The sequence below is a fragment of the Macaca nemestrina genome, unplaced genomic scaffold, assembly GCF_043159975.1.
Source record: "Macaca nemestrina isolate mMacNem1 unplaced genomic scaffold, mMacNem.hap1 Scaffold_99, whole genome shotgun sequence".
Taxonomy (NCBI): domain Eukaryota; kingdom Metazoa; phylum Chordata; class Mammalia; order Primates; family Cercopithecidae; genus Macaca; species Macaca nemestrina.
In genome coordinates, this window is record NW_027257890.1 from 146254 (window position 1) to 170162 (window position 23909).

A 23909-nucleotide genomic window follows, 5' to 3' on the forward strand; every position below is an offset into this window, starting at 1 on the left:
AATTCTTCAAAATGTGAGTCCTTTGGCATGTTTAGATGTTACAACTGCAGCTGAAGTCTCTTCCATATTCCTTACATTCGTCATTCCTAACACCATGTCATCTAAAGTCAGAATATGTTCTGAAGACATTTATCATTTTCTCTCCAGGGTGAATTTTCTGATGTTATTTAAGATTAGTACACTGACTGAAGGCTTTCCCACATAAATGGCATTCATATGGCTTTTCTCCAGTGCGTGTTCTCTCATATCATCTAAGGTCAGAAGATAGACTGAAGGCTTTCCCACATAGAAGACAAGCATGTGGTTTCTCTTCAGTGTGAATTCTTGTGTGTCCTCTAAAGCCAGAGGTTTGACTAAAGACCTTCCCACTTTTATCACATTCATAACGCTTTTATCCAAGGTGAGTTCTCTCATGTCTTCGAAGATTAAAGGTTTGAATAAAGCCTTTCCCACACTGATGACACTTATACGGTCTCTCTCCCCTGTGAGTTTTCTCATGTCTTCTAAGGTGAGAACACTGAGTGAAGGATTTTCCACATAGATGACATGCATATGGCCTCTCTCCAGTGTGAGTCATGTGCCATCTAAGGTGTAAGTAATTAGTATAGGCCTTTTCACATATATTACATTGATATGATTTACCTTTAGTATGAATTTGTTTATGTGGTTTAAGGAACAACTGATTACTAAGGGATTTTCCACACTGTTTGCTGATGTAGGGTTTCTTTGCACTCTGAGTTAACAAACGCTGAGTCATTGTGGAACTGTGAGTGCAATCTTCTTCCAAATCATTACATTCAAAGGGATCCTCCAGAATGAGAGAGTTCTCCTTTAGGGACAAAGATTAAAAGCTCTTAATGATTTACCAACATACATCTATACATTCATTTCACCACCTTTGAATTCTAGACCAACTATTCAGTGGTAGAGCCCAGTTGACATCTTTCCAATGTCACTTGTGTGAAAGGAAATTAAATTTTGGCACCCCAAACTCATTGAACCAAAGGGAAAAATCGAGCTGGGAACAGGGTCACACAAACCTGCCTCCTCCTTCTGGTTCCTAAATAGTCTGGCTACAAGATGAAAAGCTACATGCCTCCCCCATATTTTGCCCACAAGGAAATTCCTCATGAGCTATTAAAGTTACACCATGGCAATGCAAACTGATAGCTTGTCTTTATAGGCGCAGTCATCCCCAGTTCACCAGACACAAATGCATATCCGATTGTTTCCCTGCCCCATTTTGCCTATGTTGTCTTATATAAAATGCAGCTCTCCTGCATTATTCCTCTGCCTCATTTGTTTATGTCATCTTATGTAAAAAAAATCCAGATTCACTGAGCCAGAAAAATGCATGAATATTTTTTTCTACGCACCTTTTACATGAAAATTGTGTACTTCTCAATATCCCACCCTTTCCCCCTTTAAATTTAGAGAAAATCATCTTTGGAGAAAGGTATACACCTGGCCCCCAGGTACATGTCCTTAACTCTGGCAAATAAATCTCCTAAAATGATTGGGACTTGTCTCGTCACTTTTCTCGATTGACACTTGCGTACACATTGTCTCCTGCAGACACAGATATTTTCTCTTTTGTAAGATCCCAACTGCAGAGTTATTCCATTGATTGTGATGATATCAATATGTTTCAAAGTCTGAACATGAGCAATGTATATGCACTTGTTCTATTTTAAAGATCTCATGTTATGGTTTAGAACACAGGTCACTTTATTCACTGAATTCAAACTATCAAATTTTTTTTTTTGCTTAGAAAGCCCTTAATGCCAGCCTAATTACGCTCAGGTGACTGTGCGTCATTACTAACTTAACCCATTACCAGGTCTTTAACTTAGATGACTGGTGTACACAGCTATATAACTCACCATTGTCATACCGGTAGATGCGTCTTTTCTGATAGGATGCATGAATATCGTGTGTTTTTTCTTAAGGGCACTTTCCTTGTCTGAAATAATTGAAAAATAAATTGTTACCTTGGTATTATGGTAATAAAATTGTTTGAAAAACCCCAAGGCCCTTTTACTTTTTTTCAAAAATTGACACTTAGATGTGGCAAATGTGTCAAATGAAGAAAATACTTCAATAGAAGAAACAGATTGTACAGCGTCAGCAATTAGAAAAGTGCTTTAAAATTAAAATGTGAAAAGAGATAAAATGGAGATGAGATATCAGGCAGGTAAATAGAGGGATAGTCTTCACAGGGGTATCGGGAAAAGAGTCAGCATGTGACAGTTTAACCCCAACAGGTACATGAATTATCCTTTTCCCGAAAGTAAAAGAAAAGGCAAGAGGACACAAGAGTAGCATCTGACATATGAACAAAATGATAATAACATCTAAGGAATTCTGCTCCAGTAGCTTAACCTACATTTTAGAAATTACCACTCATTTAATAAAACTGCTAATTAATATTTGACTGATATTATTCATTGACAAAGCACTTCCTCCTGTTAGAGCACAGGACCTTGTTCCTTACCCAGATTCTGGCCTTGGAGAAATTCTCTTCCTTCCCACCAGAGCTCTTTTGCTTGCTCCAGCTGCAAAGTTATATAGGATTTGCTTATCTGTACCCTGTTAGTGGAAACAGTACATGTGTTTTGAGTTCACTGTCAATAAATGTGCATTATCACCAACTGTAAGGCAGGCTACCGAGGAAGAATAAAAACAGTGAAGGTCAGCTCAGGCCACAAGACCTAGAACACAGAAAACTCCCCAGGATTTTTCTGACCCAACGTGAGACTAGAAAATAAATCCAAACAAAAGGTCCATCAGGAAAAGGAAATTCAAAACAGTCAGGACCTATGAATGCTGAGTCCATGCCTAAGTTCCAAGACACAATGCATAATACAGTCTTTTCAGAAAGAGATTAATTAAACCTCTGCACAGTATGTTTATTATTATTCTCATGCAGAACAAAAAAAACATTCGATTTACAAAAATAATTGGTGTTCTATACAGAAAAGATATTGCTATTGCTTTCACTAATTGGTCTCAGCCTAAGCATAGCGACTGAAGCAGAAGAGTTATTTAGAAAATATTTAATTTAATACATTGAAAATATTCATTAAGTTCCTAGGTCTGTTCTGAGTATTAGAGACTGAGTACCAAGGAAACCATGAAATCCCTGTCAAGATTACATTCTAATTGCGTGACACACTAAATAAAACAAAATAAAATAAAATAAAATAAAATAAAATAAAATAAAGATATTTCTTTAGACAGATTTAGAGAGCTCAAACTTTTTTCAGATAAGATCTGTGAGAGAATCAGAGAAGAGATTAGAGTGAGATATGGGGAAGCTGTTCCAACACTTATCGAATGAATGAGTCAATGTGTGTCCACATACGTATGTGAATGTTGAGGGACTCACCGAGGGACACCAGGTGACACACGTTTTCCAGCATTACATCTCTGTACAGCTTTCTCTTGGATGTGTCCATCATGGCCCACTCTTCCTGGGTGAAGCCAATAGCTACATCTTCAAAAGTCACTTTGTTCTAAAACATCACAGACATTTTAGTTTAGACAGAGAATCCCTTTTAATGTCCAGAGGAGGAAGGCTGAAATGACATAGGTAGGAGCTGGGTATGCAGAACACTCAGCGTTTTAGGTTCCAGCCAGTTCATTCTCAATACTAAGCTGGTATCTGCCTTTCAAATTCACTCACAGAGACATACCCACTCTTACTCCATTAAACTTTCCTACGAAGAAATATAGCATGAGATGTGGCATAATATAGCCCAGATATTTTTTAGTAATGTGTTAATCACCTGTACATAACTGATTATAAAATTTTCACTTGAACCTTCATAAATAAAACAAATTTACCATGAATTTCAAGTAAATTACAGATTTGTCACAAGGCAAATAACCATGATTTACTACTTTTTAAACACGACCGTGATTAAATGAATTATTTCTCTAGATAAAACACAGGTTTCTCACCAATCAAATGGTTAAAAGACCTATTGTGTGTTTTGAATAATCTAAAGAAGTAATAGAAAACATGTTTCCTATCTAGCAAATATTTATTAAATACAGGTCATTGGTCCCTTATTCATTAAAAAGTTAGAAAGTGATGAACCAGACTCCAGCATTCTTCAGAACTGAACAAGTTTTACACAGAATATAGGATTCAATTCATACATATAGTCACTCTAATGTTATGCAATTCAGGTGTTCATGACAAGGCTTAAAGACAGTCCAGCCACACAAGACAAGACCGCTGAGGCTGCTATACTGAGGAAGTCTTAGTCTGATGATTCCTGTGATATGAAGCCTCCTGTTCTCAACTTTCTCTGGTCAACCCAAACATCAGTTATCACTGCCTCTCTTTTAACTTTACCTTGTCACTTGGCTTGTTCAAGGATAAAAAGGCCTCTTTACTGTTTTGTTTTTTTCTAACCAGCCCTTATAGAGCATTTCCACAGAACTCTAAATTGTACTATATCTACTATATTCCTTCTCCTGAGTGTGCAACCATAATTAAGTAATTGTATTTCTTATATGTTACTTTCAGTTACCAGAAGGCAAAAAGTTAATTATCAAAAGGCATAACGAATGGGGATAAGAATAATAATGACTTCTTTAGTTGTCCTTTTGCAAAGTTTTTAAAAGCATAAATATATTTTATCAAACTCTCCTTTTTCCTCAACACTGTGCAGCTCTTGCCCAAGGCCTATCACACGGGATTTATTGAACTCAGCTGCTAGAACATCAGTCTCATTATTGGGCTGTGATCTTCTGCTCTTCACGCATCTCTATTGCCTGCATTCATCACAATCCTAAGTCTATTTCAGCCAACGGGACAGTTAATGGGTCAATTATTTCCCTATGAGGTTATAGGATGGATAGAAGAAAAAGAAATACATAAATGAGACCTCCATGTCTTTTCTTGTAAATAGCCTGCATAGGGGCTGGAATAAAGTAGTGTAATATTAGAAACTATATTGATAATTTAGGAATCATTGACACATGATACCCAACCTAGAGTCCTGAGAAAACTTAATTGGAGGCCAGATACCTGAAAGTCTCCTGATTGCATTTGGAACACCCAGGCTGGGTGGATTTTGCATCATAAAAACAAACAAAAAAAGAATAAAAAAGAAACACCCATGCAAACTGGAGAAAACTGCCCATTTGCCAGCAATATGGGTATAATTTCAGTAGAAAGAGCCATCCCCCACTCACTAGTGAATGTATTGTCAAGAACTCAGTTTCTCTCTGTCTTCTTCTGGATTTCCACTTGCAGACGCTTCAGGCACTAAGAAAAGCTGAGTTTGGAGAAAGAACACGTGAGACACCAGCCTTGTACATAATTTTCAGACCAATCTGTGATGAAAAGCCAGACCTTCACTGAAGGGTGACACCACCTGCACCACAGCCTGACCAACAGACACAAACACACAGAGGCCTCTCCTCTTTTCCCATGGTCAAAATTAGGAAGCCTATGACTATGGTTTCTGACAAAGAAGGAACACAGATATCTTATGAATGAGAGCATCAAAAGCACTGGGTTTTGTATGTGAATTGACACAAGTCCAGATATTCAATTCCCTCACTGATTTTAAAACACAGGGATCCCTGACTCCGCCTACATGTGGAATATGATTTCCACCTGTAGATAAACACTGTGGGATTTCTCAGATTTTATTATCCCAGCTTTATGCCCTAGCAATGTTTCTCCAACACCAATCACAGACTTCTGAAACCTTACTCCACTTTTACTTTCTTTCAATTTTGACTTTTGTATTTCCCTTTGGAACTCAGAAATCAATCAAGTAAGAATCTGTTTTAGGGACAAGTGCGGTTGCTCTCGCCTGTAATCCCAGCACTTTGGGAGGCCAAGGCAGGTGGATCACCTGAGGTCAGGAGTTCGAGACCAGCCTGGCCAAAATGGTGAAACTCCATTTCTACTAAAAATACACAAATTAGCTGGGCATGGTGGTGTTTGCCTGTAATCCCAGCTACTCAGGAGGCTGAAGCAGGAGAATTGCTTGAACCCAGGAGGCAATTACAGTGAGCCGAGATCCTAACACTGCACTCCAGCCAGGGCGACAGAGCAAGACTCTATATCACACACACACACACACACACACACACACACACACACACACACACACACAAAATCTGTTTTAGGATGGGGATAATCAACTCAGGAATTTATTTCACTTGGAGGGTCAACACTCCCATCCTGCTGATCTAGCCCTTAAAATCCCCCGCATCAGAAATTCGCAGCAGTACCCTGCGTCATGGTGTTTTTGTCCTGTGTATACAGTCACAATCCTCTAGGATGCTCAGAAAATACAAAATGACTTAGGGCTGAGAGAAATTTAGCAGCTCAATCTGATATTTTACTAAGGTGGTATCTAAAATTCTTGCAATCATGGTTTATATTAGTCTTTGTTAGTTGCAATATCTCTGATTACCATGATACGTATTTGCTGAGAAATACTGATGTTCATGTGTATATTCATACGTAGATATGTAGGTATATAGATGGATATGTTTATATGAACGCATGTGTTTGAGACGGGGGAAAACATGCATGTATTATTTCCCTGCTAAAAATATAAAAATAATTAAATATATTTTATGTACAAATGATAATTATGTGTCATAAACAAAAAATTAACTGACCTATTTGTACATGAAATCCAGGAAAAATAAAAAGGGTAGCTTTGTATTAATTGTGACATTGTGCTTACAGATATACACAAATTTCCTTATTTAACCCTTATAATAACCCTGCTGATTATAGTTTATTTACCAGTTTAATAAATGATCAACAGAGTTTGACAAATATGACAAAATTACAAAACTAGAAAATGACACAGCAATACTTTTAATTATATTCTGCCTTGTTACTGCCTCTTCTTGCTTTTTTACAAAATTACTCCCCTAACCAAGGTTCTCTATGATTCTGGGGACTCCAGGATTTAGACCCCAGTTCCCAAACTTCACTGTGTTTATTTTTACTGCCACACTTTAATGCACATTTACAGACTTCAACAAGCACTTTTCAATATCAACTTTTTTCTTATTTCTTGGACTATTTCCTACATCTGTTCATCAAGACTCCAGTAACATATGACTCCATCTGCCTGTCCCTTCCATGAATGTACCTGACAGTACATGTATTATGTAGTCTATAATTCAAGCAGAACAGATATTCCTTCAAAACAGTAAGGTATTAGAGAATGCCTACAAAGCTTCAGTGAAACCAGCTGTAACCCTTAATACTATTACCATGTAAACTCTTCCTCGAATATCAAAATAAGATTTGGACTTTAGAGAATATCTGTGTGTGATTATAACCCAAACATGAACTAAAAGTAATTTAAATGGTCATATACAGACTGTGCCAGGGACAAAAAAGGACAAATATTATAAGAAAATTAAAGCACACTTATTTCCTAAAGGACTCTTGTGTGGAATCTATAAAAACTATTTCAAGATATAGAGATTAAATATATTTCAAAACACATACATACACAAGCAATCTTTAGGAGAAATTTTTTAAAACTTATGTTATGAGTCTAAAATTTTCATTAATTCATGGAAAAAATGTATTGACAAACTTCTCACCAGAGCAGGAATAACAACTTACGTATTTGGTGACTTCAAGATAAGAGCCTGCACAGCTTAGTATCTCCCTCCAGATCTCTCTCTCTCTCTCTCTCTCCTTTTTTGTTTTTTGACAGAGTTTCGCTTTTGTTGCCCAGGCTGGAGTGCAATGGTGAAATCTCAGCTCACTGCAACCTCCACCTCCCAGGTTCAAGCTATTTTCCTGCCTCAGCCTTCCAAGTAGCTGGGATGACAGGCATGCGCCACCTCGCTTGGATAATTTTGTATTTTCAGTCGAGATGGGGTTTCTCCATTTTGGTCAGGCTGGTCTGGAATTCCTGACCTCAGGTAATCCACCCGCCTCAGCCTCTCAAAGTGCTGGGATTACAGGCGTGAGCCACAGCGCCCAGCCCAGATCTCTTAAAAAGTCATGAGGAAGGAGCCATTCTGCATCCTCAATATTCCCTTAATATTTTAAGGACACTCATAACAACTAAGAGGCAGACTTGTGACTTCCTAGCCCTTTCAGGGCTATTTAGGCACACCTTAGTGAAGTATTAGGAATGCAGTATTAGGTCTCAAGTTCCTGGACACCAAAACCATGTTCTCCAACAGATCTTCAGTAAAAATAGCTGATGTCTATATTCTTTTGCCTGTCCTTTCCCTTCCTTTTAATTCAGAACTGCGGTCTTGAAAAGTGCTATTATTTAGTAGGTTCTCTCAATTCTCAACACCAGCACTATACAGTGTTGAGTAACATCTCAGGTGCTAGGGAAACAGCAGCCGACATTCTAGCAATGCACAAATAGAAAAGCAAAGATCACCACAGAGTAAAAGAGAATAGATTTTTTAAAACTATGAAACCAAAACGAATATATACCAGATTACACTATAAATGGAAAATCCTATTATCTTGACTGGATTGCAAGTCAAAACCTCTCATGACTTCCAACATCCAATATATTCAAAGCAGTTCAGGAATGGTGAAAGTGGAATGGAATTTAAAATTATTCTAAGGTTGCATGTGTGAAAGCACCATGCCTTGAAACAAAACATTTATTTTTAAAGTGCATAATGAACACTGCATACAAAGTTTGTGTTACAAGAGAGAGAAAAAAATCTCACATTTTTTAAAAAGGAATATGCAACATATTTACATATAATAAAATAAAATTAAACTAAAATAACAACAATGAAAGACACAATCTGACCTCTGAAAATCAAGGGAGAAATCTCTTTTAAATAAACTTGGCACAATTTTTAAAGTAAGTTATGAAAAATAATAATACCTGAATATAGTATGTAAAAGTACCAACACAATAAAGCTAAAACAATATCCGTGGAAAAATTATTTGCTGTAGATTACTTTTAAAAAATGATCTAAGTCCTTTCCTGAAGAAGGTAAATGAATGAAATTTAAAAATTGCCTGAGAAAAATCTGTGAAAGGAAATGAATATAGAGAAGCAGAATATAATTTAACTATAAAGCACACAAATAGAATTTAAAAATAAGGCCGCGTGCAGTGGCTCATACCTGTAATCCCAGCACTTTGGAAGGTGGAGGCAGGCGGATCACCTGAGGTCAGGAGTTTGAGACCAGCCTGACCAACATGGAGAAACCCCGTCTCTACTAAAAATAGAAAGAAAAAAAAAAAACTGGCGGGCGTGGTGGCACATGCCTGTAATCCCAGCTACTAGGGAATCTTAGGCAGGAGAATCGCTTGAACCTGGGAGGCAGAGGTTGCATTGAGCTGAGATCATGCCATTGCACTCCAGCCTGGGCAACAAGAGCAAAACTCTGTCTCAAAGAAATAAAAAATAAAAATAAAATAAAAATAAGTGGCAGCCAACATGCCCAACATGATTTTCTGTGATGAAAGAAATTCTCTGTATCTACATTGTCCAATGCAGTAACTACCACACATATGTAGTCACAAAATTTCTACTTTGGCCACAAATTTGGCTATTACTACTAAGGATATGCCATTTAGTTATTTAATTATAATTAATTTACAGTTTATAGCCACATGTGACTAGTAGTTACTCTATTGGTCAATGCAGATCTAGAATCTTGGAGAAGGCAGTTAAAATAATGAGATATGGTCAAAACAAAAATGGAAAAGGTGCACAAATAGTGAACACAGAATATGAGAATGTGAAGTAACAATTCACACAGTAAAATTTAATAATGAGATGCTGCCTTGATGGGACACGTGTCTAATGATATTCAAGGCTTGTCTTGTTACAGGTAGAAGAGCAGGAGCAGGGCAGGAGAGGGCTCTTCCCCTACCCACTAGAAATGTCAGGTGATGGCCTGTTAATGATCACTTTGCCTCTCTAAAAATGACAATTAGGCAGCACCAGAGAGAGGCCATTTCATGGTGGTCTACACCTGTTAACATCAAAAATGTTAACTAAATGCAGACCCCAGGAAGAAGCAACTTCTTGGGCATTTATGTTAAGAGACAAAAATGGCAAAGCATAATCTTCTGGGGACACACTCCACTGGAAAAGGAAAGAAAACTTCAGATGGACATGCACATAACTCCCTAAACGCACCGTGCATGCTCAATTCCAAAGGGTAAGGAAAGCACTGTGCATGCCGGAAACTCTCCCTAAAGGAAGAATCATGGGAAAGAGGCAAGCCCATCCCAGGATCAAGGTTAAAGGCCCTTCTCTTTTCTCTCTTGGACCTTCAGGCATCCACTTGGGTCTCTTCCAAGAGAATTTTCCTTTCCTTTCTGTTCTAAAGCCTTTTTAAATAAACTTCCACTCCTGCTCTGAAACTTAGCCTCTTTTTCCGCTGTATGCCCCTCAGTCAAATACTTTCTTCTGAGGAGGCAAGGACTGAAGTTGCTTATGGACCCATGCAGATATGCTGCCAGTAACTCGAATCTCTTCTACTGGTAACAGTATCATTGTAAGGGAATGAGACCAGTTCACATCTCAGTGCTCAGAGAACTCACCAAAAATAAAAAATTGGAGGATGCTGTGAACTTATCTACCTTCCAAGGCAAGTCCCACAAGCAAGAAGCAAGACTCTCTTCCCCCAAGGTCTTAAACTCTTCTGATGCTCCTTCTCTGGGAAAACGCATCCTCTGATTGGCTTCCCCTTATATAGGAAAAAACAAACAATTAATAAACCTAATCAGCACTACATTCCAAGAGACATGCCCTGATTGCACAGATACTGAACCTCATCAAAACTTCATTCTGGAGACACATCCGGTTCAATTTGATTGGATTTTTGAGACAACTACTAAAAACCCCACATCAACTTGGAAACCAAAGAGTTAAGGCTATTTTGAAGGAAAAATAGGAAGATTCATTCCTTTTTTCATTCATAAGTACTTTTTTATTTTATTTTATTTTTTTTGAGATGCAGTCTTGCTCTGTCGCCCAGGCTAGAGAGCAGTGGTGCGATCTCGGCTCTCTGCAAGCTCCGCCTCCGGGGTTCATGCCATTCTCCTGCCTCAGCCTCCCGAGTAGCTGGGACTACAGGCGCCCGACACCACGTCCGGCTATTTTTTTGTATTTTTTTTAGTAGAGACGGAGTTTCACCCGTGTTAGCCGGGGTGGTCTCGATCTCCTGACCTCGTGATCCGCCCACCTCGGCCTCCCAAAGTGCTGAGATTACAGGCGTGGGCCACCGCATCCGGCCTTATAAGTACTTTTGAGTGTATTATATGTACTAGAAAGCATTCGCAGTCATGGGGTACAGCAAGAAACCAGACAAACTCGAGTCTTATGGAGACTCTATATTCTAAAATTATTTGGAAGTAAACTGGACTTGAAAACAAATGGAAAGTGAATAGATCTAAAAAGTTTCAATATTCATGATGATGTAAAAAAATAAAATATATTGCAGAAATGAAGTCAGGAAGTGTTAGGGGGCATATGGTACTTTTAAGGCCATTAGTATCCTCTGAAATTCAAGCAGGCTGAATACATTTGCATAACTAAAAGGAAAGCAGATGCTAATAGAAGACAATGAAGAAAGAGCCTGAAAGACATTTCAGAGACCTTGGCTGGTGGCAGCCCCTCCCTTCAAAGGTCTGGAGGCCTATAAGGGAAGACTGGTTTTGTGGGCTGGGCCTAGGGCTGCACCACCCAGGGCAAGCGCAGGACAGTGCTCACAGCATTCTACCTCCCAACCACTCCAGCTCCAGCCAAGGCTAAAAAGGCCCCAGACACAGTTTGGATCACTGCTTTGAGGGTGCAAGCCATAAGCCTTGGCAATTTCCATGGGATATTAGACCTGCAGTTGCACAAAGTACAGGAGTGCACTGCTGATAAAGACACATCGAGACTGGGCAATTTACAAAAGAAAGAAGTTTCATTGGACTTACAGTTCCACATGGCTGGGGGGAGGCAGAAGGCGAAAGGAATTTCTTACATCACAGCAGGCGAGTGAGAGAATGAGAGCCAAGCAAAACTGGTTTCACCTCATCAAACCATCAGAACTCGTAAGACTTATTCACTACCACGAGAACGATATGGGAGAAACTGCCCCCATGATTCAATTATTTCCCACTGGGAACCCTCACAACATGTGGGAATTGTGGGAGTACAATTTGAGGTGAGATTTGTGGGGGGACACAGAGCCAAACCGTATCAGAAGCCTTCACCTGGATTTCAAAAGATGTATGGAAAAGCCTGTATGTCCAGTAGAAGCCTGCTGGGGTGGAGACCTCATGGCAAATGTCTACTATAGCAGTGCAGAGGGAGAATATGGGGTAGGAGCCCCCACAGAGTCCCCACTGGGGCACTGCCTAGTGGAGCTCTGAGAAGACGGCCACCATCCTCCAGACCCCAGAATGATAGATCCACTGACAGCTTGCACCCTGAGCCTGGAAAAGCTGCAGGCACTCAACGCTAGCCCTTGACAGCAGCCATGGGGACTGACCCTTGTATCCAAAAGAAAATAATTGTTCTACCATAAAGACATGTGCACTCATATATTTATTATAGCATTATTTGCAATAGCAAAGACATGAATATTTTCTCTATCATTGGATAGAGAAAATGTAGTATATGTACACCATGGAATACTATGCAACCATTAAAAAATTATGTCCTTTGCACCAACATGGATGCAGCTAGAGACCATTATTCTAAAATAATGCAGGAAGAAAAAACCAAATACCATACGTTCTTAGTTATAAGTAAGAACAAAGCGCTGATTACACATGGATGTAAAGATGGCAACAACGGATACTGGGGACTACAAGAAGGGGAAGGGAAGGTGGGGACCAAGACCTGAAAAACATATACACCATGAAATACTATGTTTTCTACCTGGGTTACAAGATCATTCATACTCCAAGCCTCAGCATCACACAATGTGCCAATGTAAAACCCTGCACATGCATTCACTGAATCTAAAATAAAAGTTGAAATTTTTTTTAAATAGGTGAAGATCTGAATAGGCGTTTCCCAGAAGAAGAGATACAAATGGCCAACAAATATATGACAAAATTCTTACCATCTCTAATTGTCAGGGGGATGCATACAAAAACCACCATGAAATGTCACCTGACACCTCTTAGAATAGCTGTTATCGAAAAGATGAATAGCAAGTATTAGTGAGGATGTGGACAAAAGATAACCCTTGTATACTTGTGGTGGAAATGCAAACTACTATGGCCATTTTGGATAATAGTATGAAGGTTTCTCAAAAAATTTTTAAATAAAACTACCTGCTGATGAGGCTGTTGAGATATAGGAACACTTTTACACTGTTGGTGGAATGTAAATTAGTTCAACCATTGTGGAAGACAGTATGGTGATTCCTGAAAGACCTAGAACCAGAAATATCACTTGACCCAGCAATCTCATTACTGTGTATCAACCCAAAGGAATATAAATCATTCTGTTATAAAGATATGTGTACACACATATTCACTGCAGCACTAGTCACAATAGCAAAGACATGAAATCAACCCAAAGGTCCATCAATGATAGACTGGATAAAGAAAATGTGGTACATATACACCATGAAATACTATGCAGCCATAAAAGGGAATGAGATCATGTCCTTTGCAGGGACATAGATGGAGCTGGAAGCCATTATCCTCAGCAAACTAACCCGGGAACAGAAAATCAAACACTGCATGTTCTCACTTACAAGTGGAAGCAGAACAATGAGAACATATGAATACTGAGAGGGGAACAACACACATTGGGGCCTGTTGGGAGGCAGGTGGAGGGAGAGTATCAGGATAAATGGGTAATACATATATGCATTGGAATATTATTCAGTGTTACATAATAATGAAATCATGTCATTTGTGACAACATGGGTGGACTTCAAGGGCATTATGTTATATGAAATAGGTCAGCCACAGAATGACAATTACTATATGATTTCACTTGACAGAGCAAGACTCCGTCTCAAAAAAAAAAAAAAAGAAATCTAAAATAGACAAACTCACAAAAGCAGAGAGGAGAATGGTGGTTGCCAGGGGCCCTGGTGCAGGGGAAATGGGTAGATGTGGTTAGAGCACAAAGTTTCAGATATACCATAGAAGTAAGTTCTGGAGGTCTCATTTACAGCATAGTGCTTAGAGCTAAGAATACTGTATTGCACACTTAAAATTTGCTAAAAGGGTGGATTTTGTGTTCTTACCAAAATTTCTTACCAGTAATAATAATAATAATGGGGGGGGACTTTAAGAGGTGAAGGATATGTCTATAATCTTAAGGGTAGTGGTGTTCATGATGTATACTTACCCCAGACTCACTGAGATGCATACCTTAAACATGTACAGCTTTTTAAATGTAATCATAGCTCAACAAATTGGGTTAAAAAAATAAAAAGAGGGGGTTGGTTAAAAAATTTAAAAGGAGGGGTAGATGTTCCCTTGTTTTTCTCTCTTGGCTATTTTCTTTCCTGGTGCCTGGAATTAAAAAATGATAGGTGGGCATTTAGCAGCCAAACTGGAGCCTCTTCTAAAGTACAGCAGAGCAGACAGCTGGAAGGGGCCTGCATCCCTAATGAATTTGGCAAGCATCTGTACCAGCCGTGATAGGGGTAACTATAGATTTAAGTGAGAAAGAAATAAACTTCTGCCTTGTTTAAGCCACTTTGTTCAGACATTAATTTCATATGCATATAGAGAATATATGCTCCTTATGAGTAGGAAAAATGTTTATGCCATATGGTTCGTAATGGGTATTCCGCAATGTAGGATGATGCTGATTATGATGACAATGATGACAAACAGCATGAAATAATAAGTAATGAAAAAAAGTGGCTTAATAGTTGTATATGGTTACTTTATTTAAATATTCTGCTGCTAATATCATTCAATGTATTTGTATGCCGGTGGGAGTTTTATTTGATGTAGACTAAGAAAGTTTACATTATTTAATGAAAAATACTAGATCAATTTTAAAAAACAGTAAAAATATCATGAGATGGAACTAAGCATCTGTATTACAAAGCAACTGTCCCAGTTGATTTTATGCATAATAATGATTGAGAATCCCCTGATCTAGATCCAACATATCTCAACCTTTATAGGTGCTATCAAGGAAGCACCTAAGGAAGACAATTTTCCTGACTATATCCATACCTCCAGTTAGTAATAGATCTAGAGATCTAGAACCCAAATCCAGACCTCCTGCTTCCATGTGCAGTGGTCTTTCGCTGTTCTGTTTTGTTCCACTTGGTGAAGAGGATTTGAGAATAAATGGCCACATGATTCAACTCCCTCCTCTGCTCTGAGGAATATAGCCTTGTCCTAGCAAGCAAGAAGCTCATACAGTAGTGGAAGAGGCAAATATACATTCACTAATCTAACATACAAGGCAGTAAGCACTGTAACATCAACACTTTGGAGTTTCAGATCAGGAGCAAGTGGGGTGATTAATTCTTAGCAGGGCTAGAAAAGTCTGGGAAGTGTTCACTAACAAAATGTCTGGTCATTAACGAAAGCAACTGGTTTCTCAACACAGTCTAATTTATGGTAACAATATAAATGGTTGTTTGTTCATAAACTTTCATCTTTTGCCAAAATGTTTGTAGCTTATGTTCCCATTTAACAAGGTTTTCTGGCCAAAATTGTGCATCCACATCAGTCCTCCCATCAAAGCAATTTTGCATGCATAGAACACCTCTATCTATGAATATCCCCAATGAGGTACAGAAAGGCTCTTCTTGTCCAAACAGAGACATTCCACTGGTGCTAGAGAGCCATGGACGGAAGTTTTCTCTGCCTCCTGGAAATGAAGCCAAACTTTCTTCTTTCTTCAGCCATGAGGATTCCTGTCCTCCTCTTCACCATTTTCTTCTTTATGAGCCAAGTTCTACCAGGTAACAAAATAAACTTGGTAAGAATGGAGCACCTAACACCTTACAGGGATTCAGAGCAATCACCATCATCTATGACCAGATAGGGGATCTCATAGGAAATCTGGAAGACACACCAGTCTCCGGCTCCCTGGTTAGGCCCAATTCTGTCCAACCCACCTGTACAGGCCCCGCACACCCAGTGCCCACCAGGTCCTGTCAGCCAGGAGGACCCGTGCTCATCCCCTGAAGTATCCGTGGGAGCCTGCATCCCACAGGGACCCACATCTCGGGGCCAACCTCCATGGGGGCCTCTTGGTTGTGGTGGCAGGGGTGAGGGGTAGTTGACTTCCAGCCCTCCCATCCTGGCCACTGTATTTGTGGGGATCATTCAGGCCTGGGAGCTTCCTGGGGACCCCAGAAGGAAGAGAACAGGGTGGTCATGGCAGCCTCAGCTCCAGGCTCTGGGCCAGAAGTTGATAACGACCAATTGAGAGCAACCACTGAATTCAATCCTCTTACAGATACACGAGAAGTTGGCGAAAAACTGAATGTCGACCATTCTATGGTCATCCAGCATTTGAAACCAATTGGAAAGCTGAAAAATCTTGATAAGTGGGTGCCTCATGAGCTGACCAAATATTTTAAAAATCATCCTTTTGAACTGTCATCTTCTCTTATTCTATGAAACAACAATGAACCATTTCTTGATCAGATTGTGACATGCCACGAAAAGTGGATTTCATCCAACAGCCAGCTCACTGGTTGGACTGAGAAGAAGCTCCAAACCACTTCCCAAAGTCAAACTTGTACCAAAAAAAGTCATGGTCACGGTTTGGTGGTCAGCTGCCGGTCTTCTGATCCACTACACTTTTTGAATCCTGGTGAAATCATTACATCTGAGAAGTATGCCAAGTTATTCGATGAGATGCATGGAAAACTGCAGCACCTGGAGCTGGCACTGGTCAACATGAAGGGACCAGTTCTCCACAATGCGTGACCACCTGTCATACAACCAGGACTTCAAAAGTTGAATAAACTGGGCTATGAAGTTTTGTCTCATCTGCCATATTCACCTGAACCCTCGCCAACCAACTACCACTTCTTTAAGCATCTTGACAACTTTTTGCAGGGAAAACACTTACACAACCAGCAGGGTGCAGAAAATGCTTTCCAAGAGTTCATCGAACCCTGAAAGCACGGAATAAACAAGTTTCTTTCTCATTGGCAAAAATGTGTTCAATGTAATGGTTTCTTTTTTTTTTTTAAGACCTAGTCTCACTCTGTCGCCCAGGCCAGAGTGCAAAGGTGCAACCTTGGCTCACTGCAACCTCTGCCTCCTGGGTTCAAGAGATTCTCCTGCCTCAGCCTCTTGAGTAGCTGGGATTACAGGCACTTGCCACCACACTGGCTACTTTTTGTATTTTTAGAAGAGACGAGATTTCACCACGTTGGTCAGGCTGGTCTCAAACTCCTGACCTCCTGATTCACCCGACGCAGTCTCCCAAAGTGCTGGGATTACAGGTGTAAGCCACTGTGCCCAGTCCATTGTAATGGGTTCTATTTTGATTAATAAACATGTGTTGCAGCCTAGTTATAAAAATTTAAAATTCACGGTCCAAAACCACAATTACTTTGGCACCAACCTAATAATAGAAGAATTAAAAGAGGCCTTTATATTAGAGAGCCCATGGATGATAAAATAATAAAGAATATTACAATCTCCATAACCCACAAACTTGGTAAATTAAACCAACTGGATGAATTAAAAGGCACAATCTATTAATACTAAAACATAGGAGAAATAGGTAATCTAAAAATATTGATATCTACTTTAAAAATGGAATCAATACCTAATAACCTTACAGAAAACCTATATATTCCAAAATCCTGACATTCTGTCATGTTGTTCTAACTGGTGGGATTCGGGGATTTCCATTTTGATAAGAACATAGGTGAGTCGCACACACTTACTTTTAGTGCTCATTGGTCAGGAAACCTATGTCCACTATAGGATACTGCAGAGCGATGCGTTTTGGAGAATTTAGGCAAGATAATATGATTTTCAGAGTTAAAGGAAGGCAACTTGTTTTATGTACAATAATTCCTCATAATATCACAGGGGATACCATATTTAAACTTTGGGGTATCCCCAGGTACAATTCTTATTTGAGCCACATGTGAATTTCAGACATGCAGGCTTCCCAACTTTGGTGGCTTTCAACAGATGTGGAAGTTAATTCACAACCTACTTTGTGGAGGCATAAAATTCAATGAGCACTCATTTAGCATTTTATTTGAAATATTATTTTTGTAAACTTTGCATTTCCAATTAGGTGAAATTTTAAACCTGTTTCAGTTCTTATCCACTTTTTTTTTTTTTCCCTGAGACGGAGTCTTGCCCTCTCACCCAGACTGGAGTGCAGTGTCATGGTCTTGACTCACTTCAACCTCCACCTCCCAGGTTCAAGCAATTCTCCTGCCTCAGCCTCCCAAGTAGCTGGGATTACAGGCGCCCACCACCACGCCCGGCTAATTTTTGTATTTTTAGTAGAGATGTGGCTTCCCCATGTTGGTCAGGCTGGTCTTGAACCCCTGATCTTGTGATCTGCCCACCTCGGCCTCCCAAAGTGCTTGGATTACAGGCCTGAGCCACCGTGCCTGCCCTCTCCACTCTTTTTAAGCAGAGGGGAGTAAGGTTTGCTTTAAGTTAGGAGGGACTCCCGTGTACCCAACCCATTTGTGTAAATTTCTTCCTTCAGAGTTCTTCAAATCAGCATCACCATTGTTAAAGGCCTCCCACATGGTAATAATTGTGCTACAGGGTTTTACGAACATGAAGTTTATGTTTGGCTGAATTAACCTCCTTGCTGTGGCACAAGGGGGGCGATAGGTGTTTTCACCAATTATGAAGCGAGTTCACTGTGTAATGGCTACCAACTTTTCTGAGTACAATGAGACCAAACACATTCATACATAAATTCCATAAAGTGAATTTATTACTTACAAATAGCAAACAAAAGACAACAGAAGCCTAGGATTCAATTTGAACCGCTACCACAAGATCAGGAAGGCTATCCAGAGCAGATGGATGGCGTTTTGACTGTAAATGCTTCACTTGCACTACAGAAAGTGACCCAGAAAGCAGCCCACCTTGGGTTTTCTCCCACGATGTGGTTTGCTGGACACAAACGTTAAAGGCCACTCTGTTTTGAGCAGGGACTCTAACAGAGCCTGGGCTGTTCTGACCAATGTCACCAGATTATCAGGATATTGCATTCCCAGCATATCATACAGTTATCTTGAGAACTACCAGTAAGAAAGGGAGGAAAATGGCCCTGCACCCTTCAAACTGAAGGATCAGGATATTTGTTGTGACAGAGGCACAGACGGTAGCGACAGAGTGTTCTTGTGAGCCATCTACTAGCTCTCTTGAACCATGAGGCACCATGGATGTACACCTCATCAGGAGGTTGTAGGGGACAGCGGCAAGGGGAGCAGCAGCACAAGAAACAAACAAGGCCACTACTTCTGCCTACATAATTACTATTGTCTTGGAGTGTACAATAGTTAATAATGTTCACATGGCTGCCCTAAGCATACAGAGATGGTGACCAGAGTAGATGCAGGGACTACAGAGATACAGCCTGATTTTTGCTAATTAGGACTTAAGTGTCGGTTTATGTGCTGTGCTTCTGTGCATTAATAATCCAGGGCCTCAAAACTGCCTGTTAAGCACAGGCCAAATGTCATGCTGGGGTGCAATTAAACATTCATGTCTAGGAGATGAGAGCATTTTAGTGTGGGAGAAGATGACAACACCTGAAGACCACAAAACACTGTGCAGAACAAAGGGAAGGCCCATCGTCAGCTCATGGTTCTGACTCAGGTGACTGCTGATGTGTCACGGAACCATCAGCCGACAGCAGGTAGGTCAAGTTGAGCAGGTGTCCTGCATGAGGGCTGTTCCATTCCACTCGTGTTGCATTGCCAATTGTTTCAATAGCGTCTCATGCACCCCACTGGTGAGGAAGGAATGACACCCTAAGTTTACTGGCACCGTTAAACACATAATATCTATTACTAAACAGACAAGCCAGACATCAGTTATTAATTACATACAGAAAGATGGCATAAGCTCCCACAGGCCCAAACAGGGATTAACTTGGGAGCAGGGAGTGGTATCACATTAAAAAAGTGAGGATGTTCCTTTTTTTTTTTTTTCCTTTTTTTTGAGACAGAATCTCGCTCTATCACCCTTGCTGGGGTGCAGTGGTGTGATCTCGGCTCACTGCAAGCTCCGTCTCCCATGTTCATGCCATTCTCCTGCCTCAGCCTCCCTAGAAGCTGGGACTACAGGTGCCCACCACCATGCGTGGCTGATTTTTTGTAGTTTTAGTAGAGACGGGGTTTCACCGTGTTAGCCAGGATGGTCTCAATCTCCTGACCTCGTGATCTGCCCGCCTCGACCTCCCTAAGTGCTGGGATTACAGGCGTGAGTCACTGTGCCCGGCCGAGGATGTTCCTTTGTTCCTACAGGAGTACGTGATTGGTTTGTCTGTTGGTTGGTAGGGAACTGAGTCATGTGACACTGACTGGTAAGACTGTAATACTCTAAAATACAATATATAAACTACCATACCATAATGGTGTAATACGATCTACTACAATACCAAAGACATCGATGAAAAGCCCAACGCTATCATATGTGACTGAGAGACTGAATGCTTCCTCCCTCAGATTGGTTACAACGTATCGTCCTATGACAGTCCTCTCTCCTTCATTCAAAGTGAACGATCCAAATAACAGACAGAAATAATAAAGAATAAAGGGCAACAGATGCAAAGAACTCACGAGATGATACTCCATGATAAAGTTTATGTACTTAGGAATTAATACCAACTCAGTATTAGCAAAAAATAAACATCTTTACATCAAGAGTAATTTTTCCTTTAATAAAGAAAGGTGGAATGTGTATAATGAACAAGGTATAATCAAAGTTTACCAAATGAGGCTAGTAAGACTATTTCAACAATTCATAATCATTATTCACTGGTCCATTAATCACAGGGCAATACATACAAATGAAACTTACCTGGCCGGGCACGGTGGCTCATGTCTGTAATCCCAGCACATTAGGAGGCCGAGGCAGGCAAATCATGAGGTCAGGAGTTCAAGACCAGCCTAGCTAACATGGCGACACCCTGTCTCTACTAAAAAGACAGAGAATTAGCTGGATGTAGTGGCGGGCGCTTGTAGTCTCAAGTACTCAGGAGGCTGAGGCAGGAGAATCGCTTCAACCTAGGAGGTAGAGGTTGCAGTGAGCCGAGATTGCACCACTGCACTCCAGCCTGGGCAACAGAGTGAGACTCCATCTCAAAAAAAGATAATAATGAAATAAAAAAATTGAACTTACCTACATATTAGAAAAACATCAAACTTCAACCATGAATCCAGCAAATTATCAAATGAATAGACAAAAATTCTACCAACAAACTTAATATCATTATCTATGAAACTCAAGTACTACTGCTTAAAGAGCATCTACAGAACTCTCACCTCAAGGTTTCCCTGCAAAACAACGTGAAATGCATACTCAAGAATCTTTAAGAATGAGTCACTGATAAAAACAATATACTTGTACCTTGTGTAACATTTCATACACTTTTTTCAAACACTGCACGATAATTAATTTGCATCAGGCTTTCCAAATTAGAAAAGCTTCACTTATAGAGCTTCTTTCCCATGGGAGTTTTCACAGGACTTTTCAAGTAAATGTGAAAACTGAAAATATTCTTGCAGTTTCTAAACTATTAGAGTTTTAATCCTGTGTACGTTCTTGTATTTACAAGGTCCAGCCAGCTACAGTGTGCATTTTCATATGTCCTTGAGTGGGGATGAGAGAAATGAAACATTCCCACATTCTGGACATTCATAAGGTTTTTCTCAGGAATGAGCTGATGTCTTCAAATGGAACTAACACAACTGAAGGCCTTACCACAAATTTAAATTCAAAAGGCTTTTCTCCACTCTGAGTCCTCCCAAATCTTCAAAAACAGGAAAATCTGAAGGCTTGACCACATTTCCTACATTCTTAAGGTTTCTCTGCAGTGTGAGCCTTTTCATGTTTATGAGGGAATGGGAAAGAGTAAATGTTTTACCACATTTCTTACATTCAAGGGGCTTTATTTATTTATTTGTTTGTTTATTGATTTATTTATTTAGAGATGGAGTCTCACTCTGTCACCAGGCTGGAGTGCAGTGGCACAGTCTCGGCTCACTGAAACCTCCGTCTCCTGGGTTCAAGTGATTCTCCTGCCTCAGCCTCCTGAGTAGCTGGGATTACAACCATATGCTACCACACCCAGCTACTTTTTGTATTTTTAGTAGAGACGAGGTTTCACCATGTTGGCCAGGATGGTCTCGATCTCCTGACCTGGTGATCCGCATGCACAGGGCTTTCCCCCAACCCCCTGTTGCTTTTTATGTCCTTGAAAAAGAACTAAGACCACTGAAATGTGCCACCATGCCCAGCTAATTATTTTTATTTATTTATTTATTTATTTGTTTTGAGACAGAGTCTCGCTGTGTCGCCCAGGCTGGAGTGCACTGGTGCGATCTCGGCTCACTGCAAGCTCCGCCTCCTGGGTTTACGCCATTCTCCTGCCTCAGCCTCTCGAGTAGCTGGCGTGAGCCACCGCGCCTGGCATTATTTTATTTTTTGTAGAGACAGGGTTTCACCATGATGCTCAGGTTGTTTCACATTGTTTTAATCCAAGCTGGTTATAAACTCCTGGGCTCAAGCAATACACACTCCTTGGCCTCCCAAAGTGCTGGGATTATAGGCTGAGTCACTACACCCAGCCTCTATATCATGACTTCTTTCATGGCGAGTAAGGTGACTGGAACGAATGTAGGCTTTACCGCATCTCTGACATTCATAGAGTTTTTCTTCAGTATGAATTATTTCATGGAGGTGAAGGGAACTGAGGCGACTGAAGGCTTGGTCACATGGTTTACATTCATAGGCTTTCTCTCCAGTATGAGTACTTCCATGGTTACAAAGGGAACTCAAAGGACTAAAGGCTTTGCCACGTTGTTTACATTCATAGGGTATCTCTCCAGTATGAATGCTTCCATGGTCATGAAGGGAAGTGGAACAGCTGAAGGCTTTATCACATTTGGTACATGTATAGGGTCTTTCTCCAGTGTGAGTCCTTTCATGCGTCTTAAAGGAACAAGAAAATCTGAATGTTTTTCTACATTCCTTACATTCGTGGGGGTTCTCTCTAGTGTGAGTTCGTTCATGTATTAGACAACAACCGGAAACAGTGAACGCTTTACCACATTGTTTACATTTATAGGGTTTTTCTCCTGTGTGAGTTCTCTGATGTCTTTCAATTGAATTGAGAACATAAAAAGCTTTCGCACATATAGCAAATGTATAACTGGATTTCCACTGTGCATTATCATGTGTCTTCTAACACCTGGAACAGAAACGAAGAGTTTCCCACACTGTTCACATTTATATTGCTTCTCTCCATATGGTTTGTATCCTGAGTGAGCTGGGATGTGCCTATTAAGGAGGGAATGACGCACAAAGACTTTTCCACAAATACTTCATTCACATTGTTTTAATCCAGGAGAAATGCTCTCATTCAGATCAAGCTTTGGAATTTGGCTGACAACTGTCCATACTGACTACCTTCTTTGCTTTCACACAGTCTCTGTATCACATGATTTCTGTAAAAAAAAAATGACGAGCACATTATTATTGCTTGGTTTAATAACTTTCTACTTATTAATAGGTCTTTGACTTACACTGCTACCAATACCAAGGAAAATGCTTTTTTTTGTTGTTGCCATGACTGAATTATTTGAAAGTAAATGGGTTACTACTGAAAACACAGCTACCACCTGCATGGCTATGACCAAATTAGTAACATTCATGTACACAATTTTGTAGTACTATTTTCAAGTAAACTGTTTTCCAAACACTGACTGCTACGCTGAAGTACATTACATTTTGGGT

At 40.0% G+C, this 23909-nt stretch overlaps 1 pseudogene; it reads right to left on the reverse strand.

The window, feature by feature from the left end:
• Window positions 1-155: 155 nt before the first annotated feature.
• LOC139361726 (zinc finger protein 705A-like) lies at window positions 156-16241 on the reverse strand (annotated as a pseudogene).
• Window positions 16242-23909: the final 7668 nt, after the last annotated feature.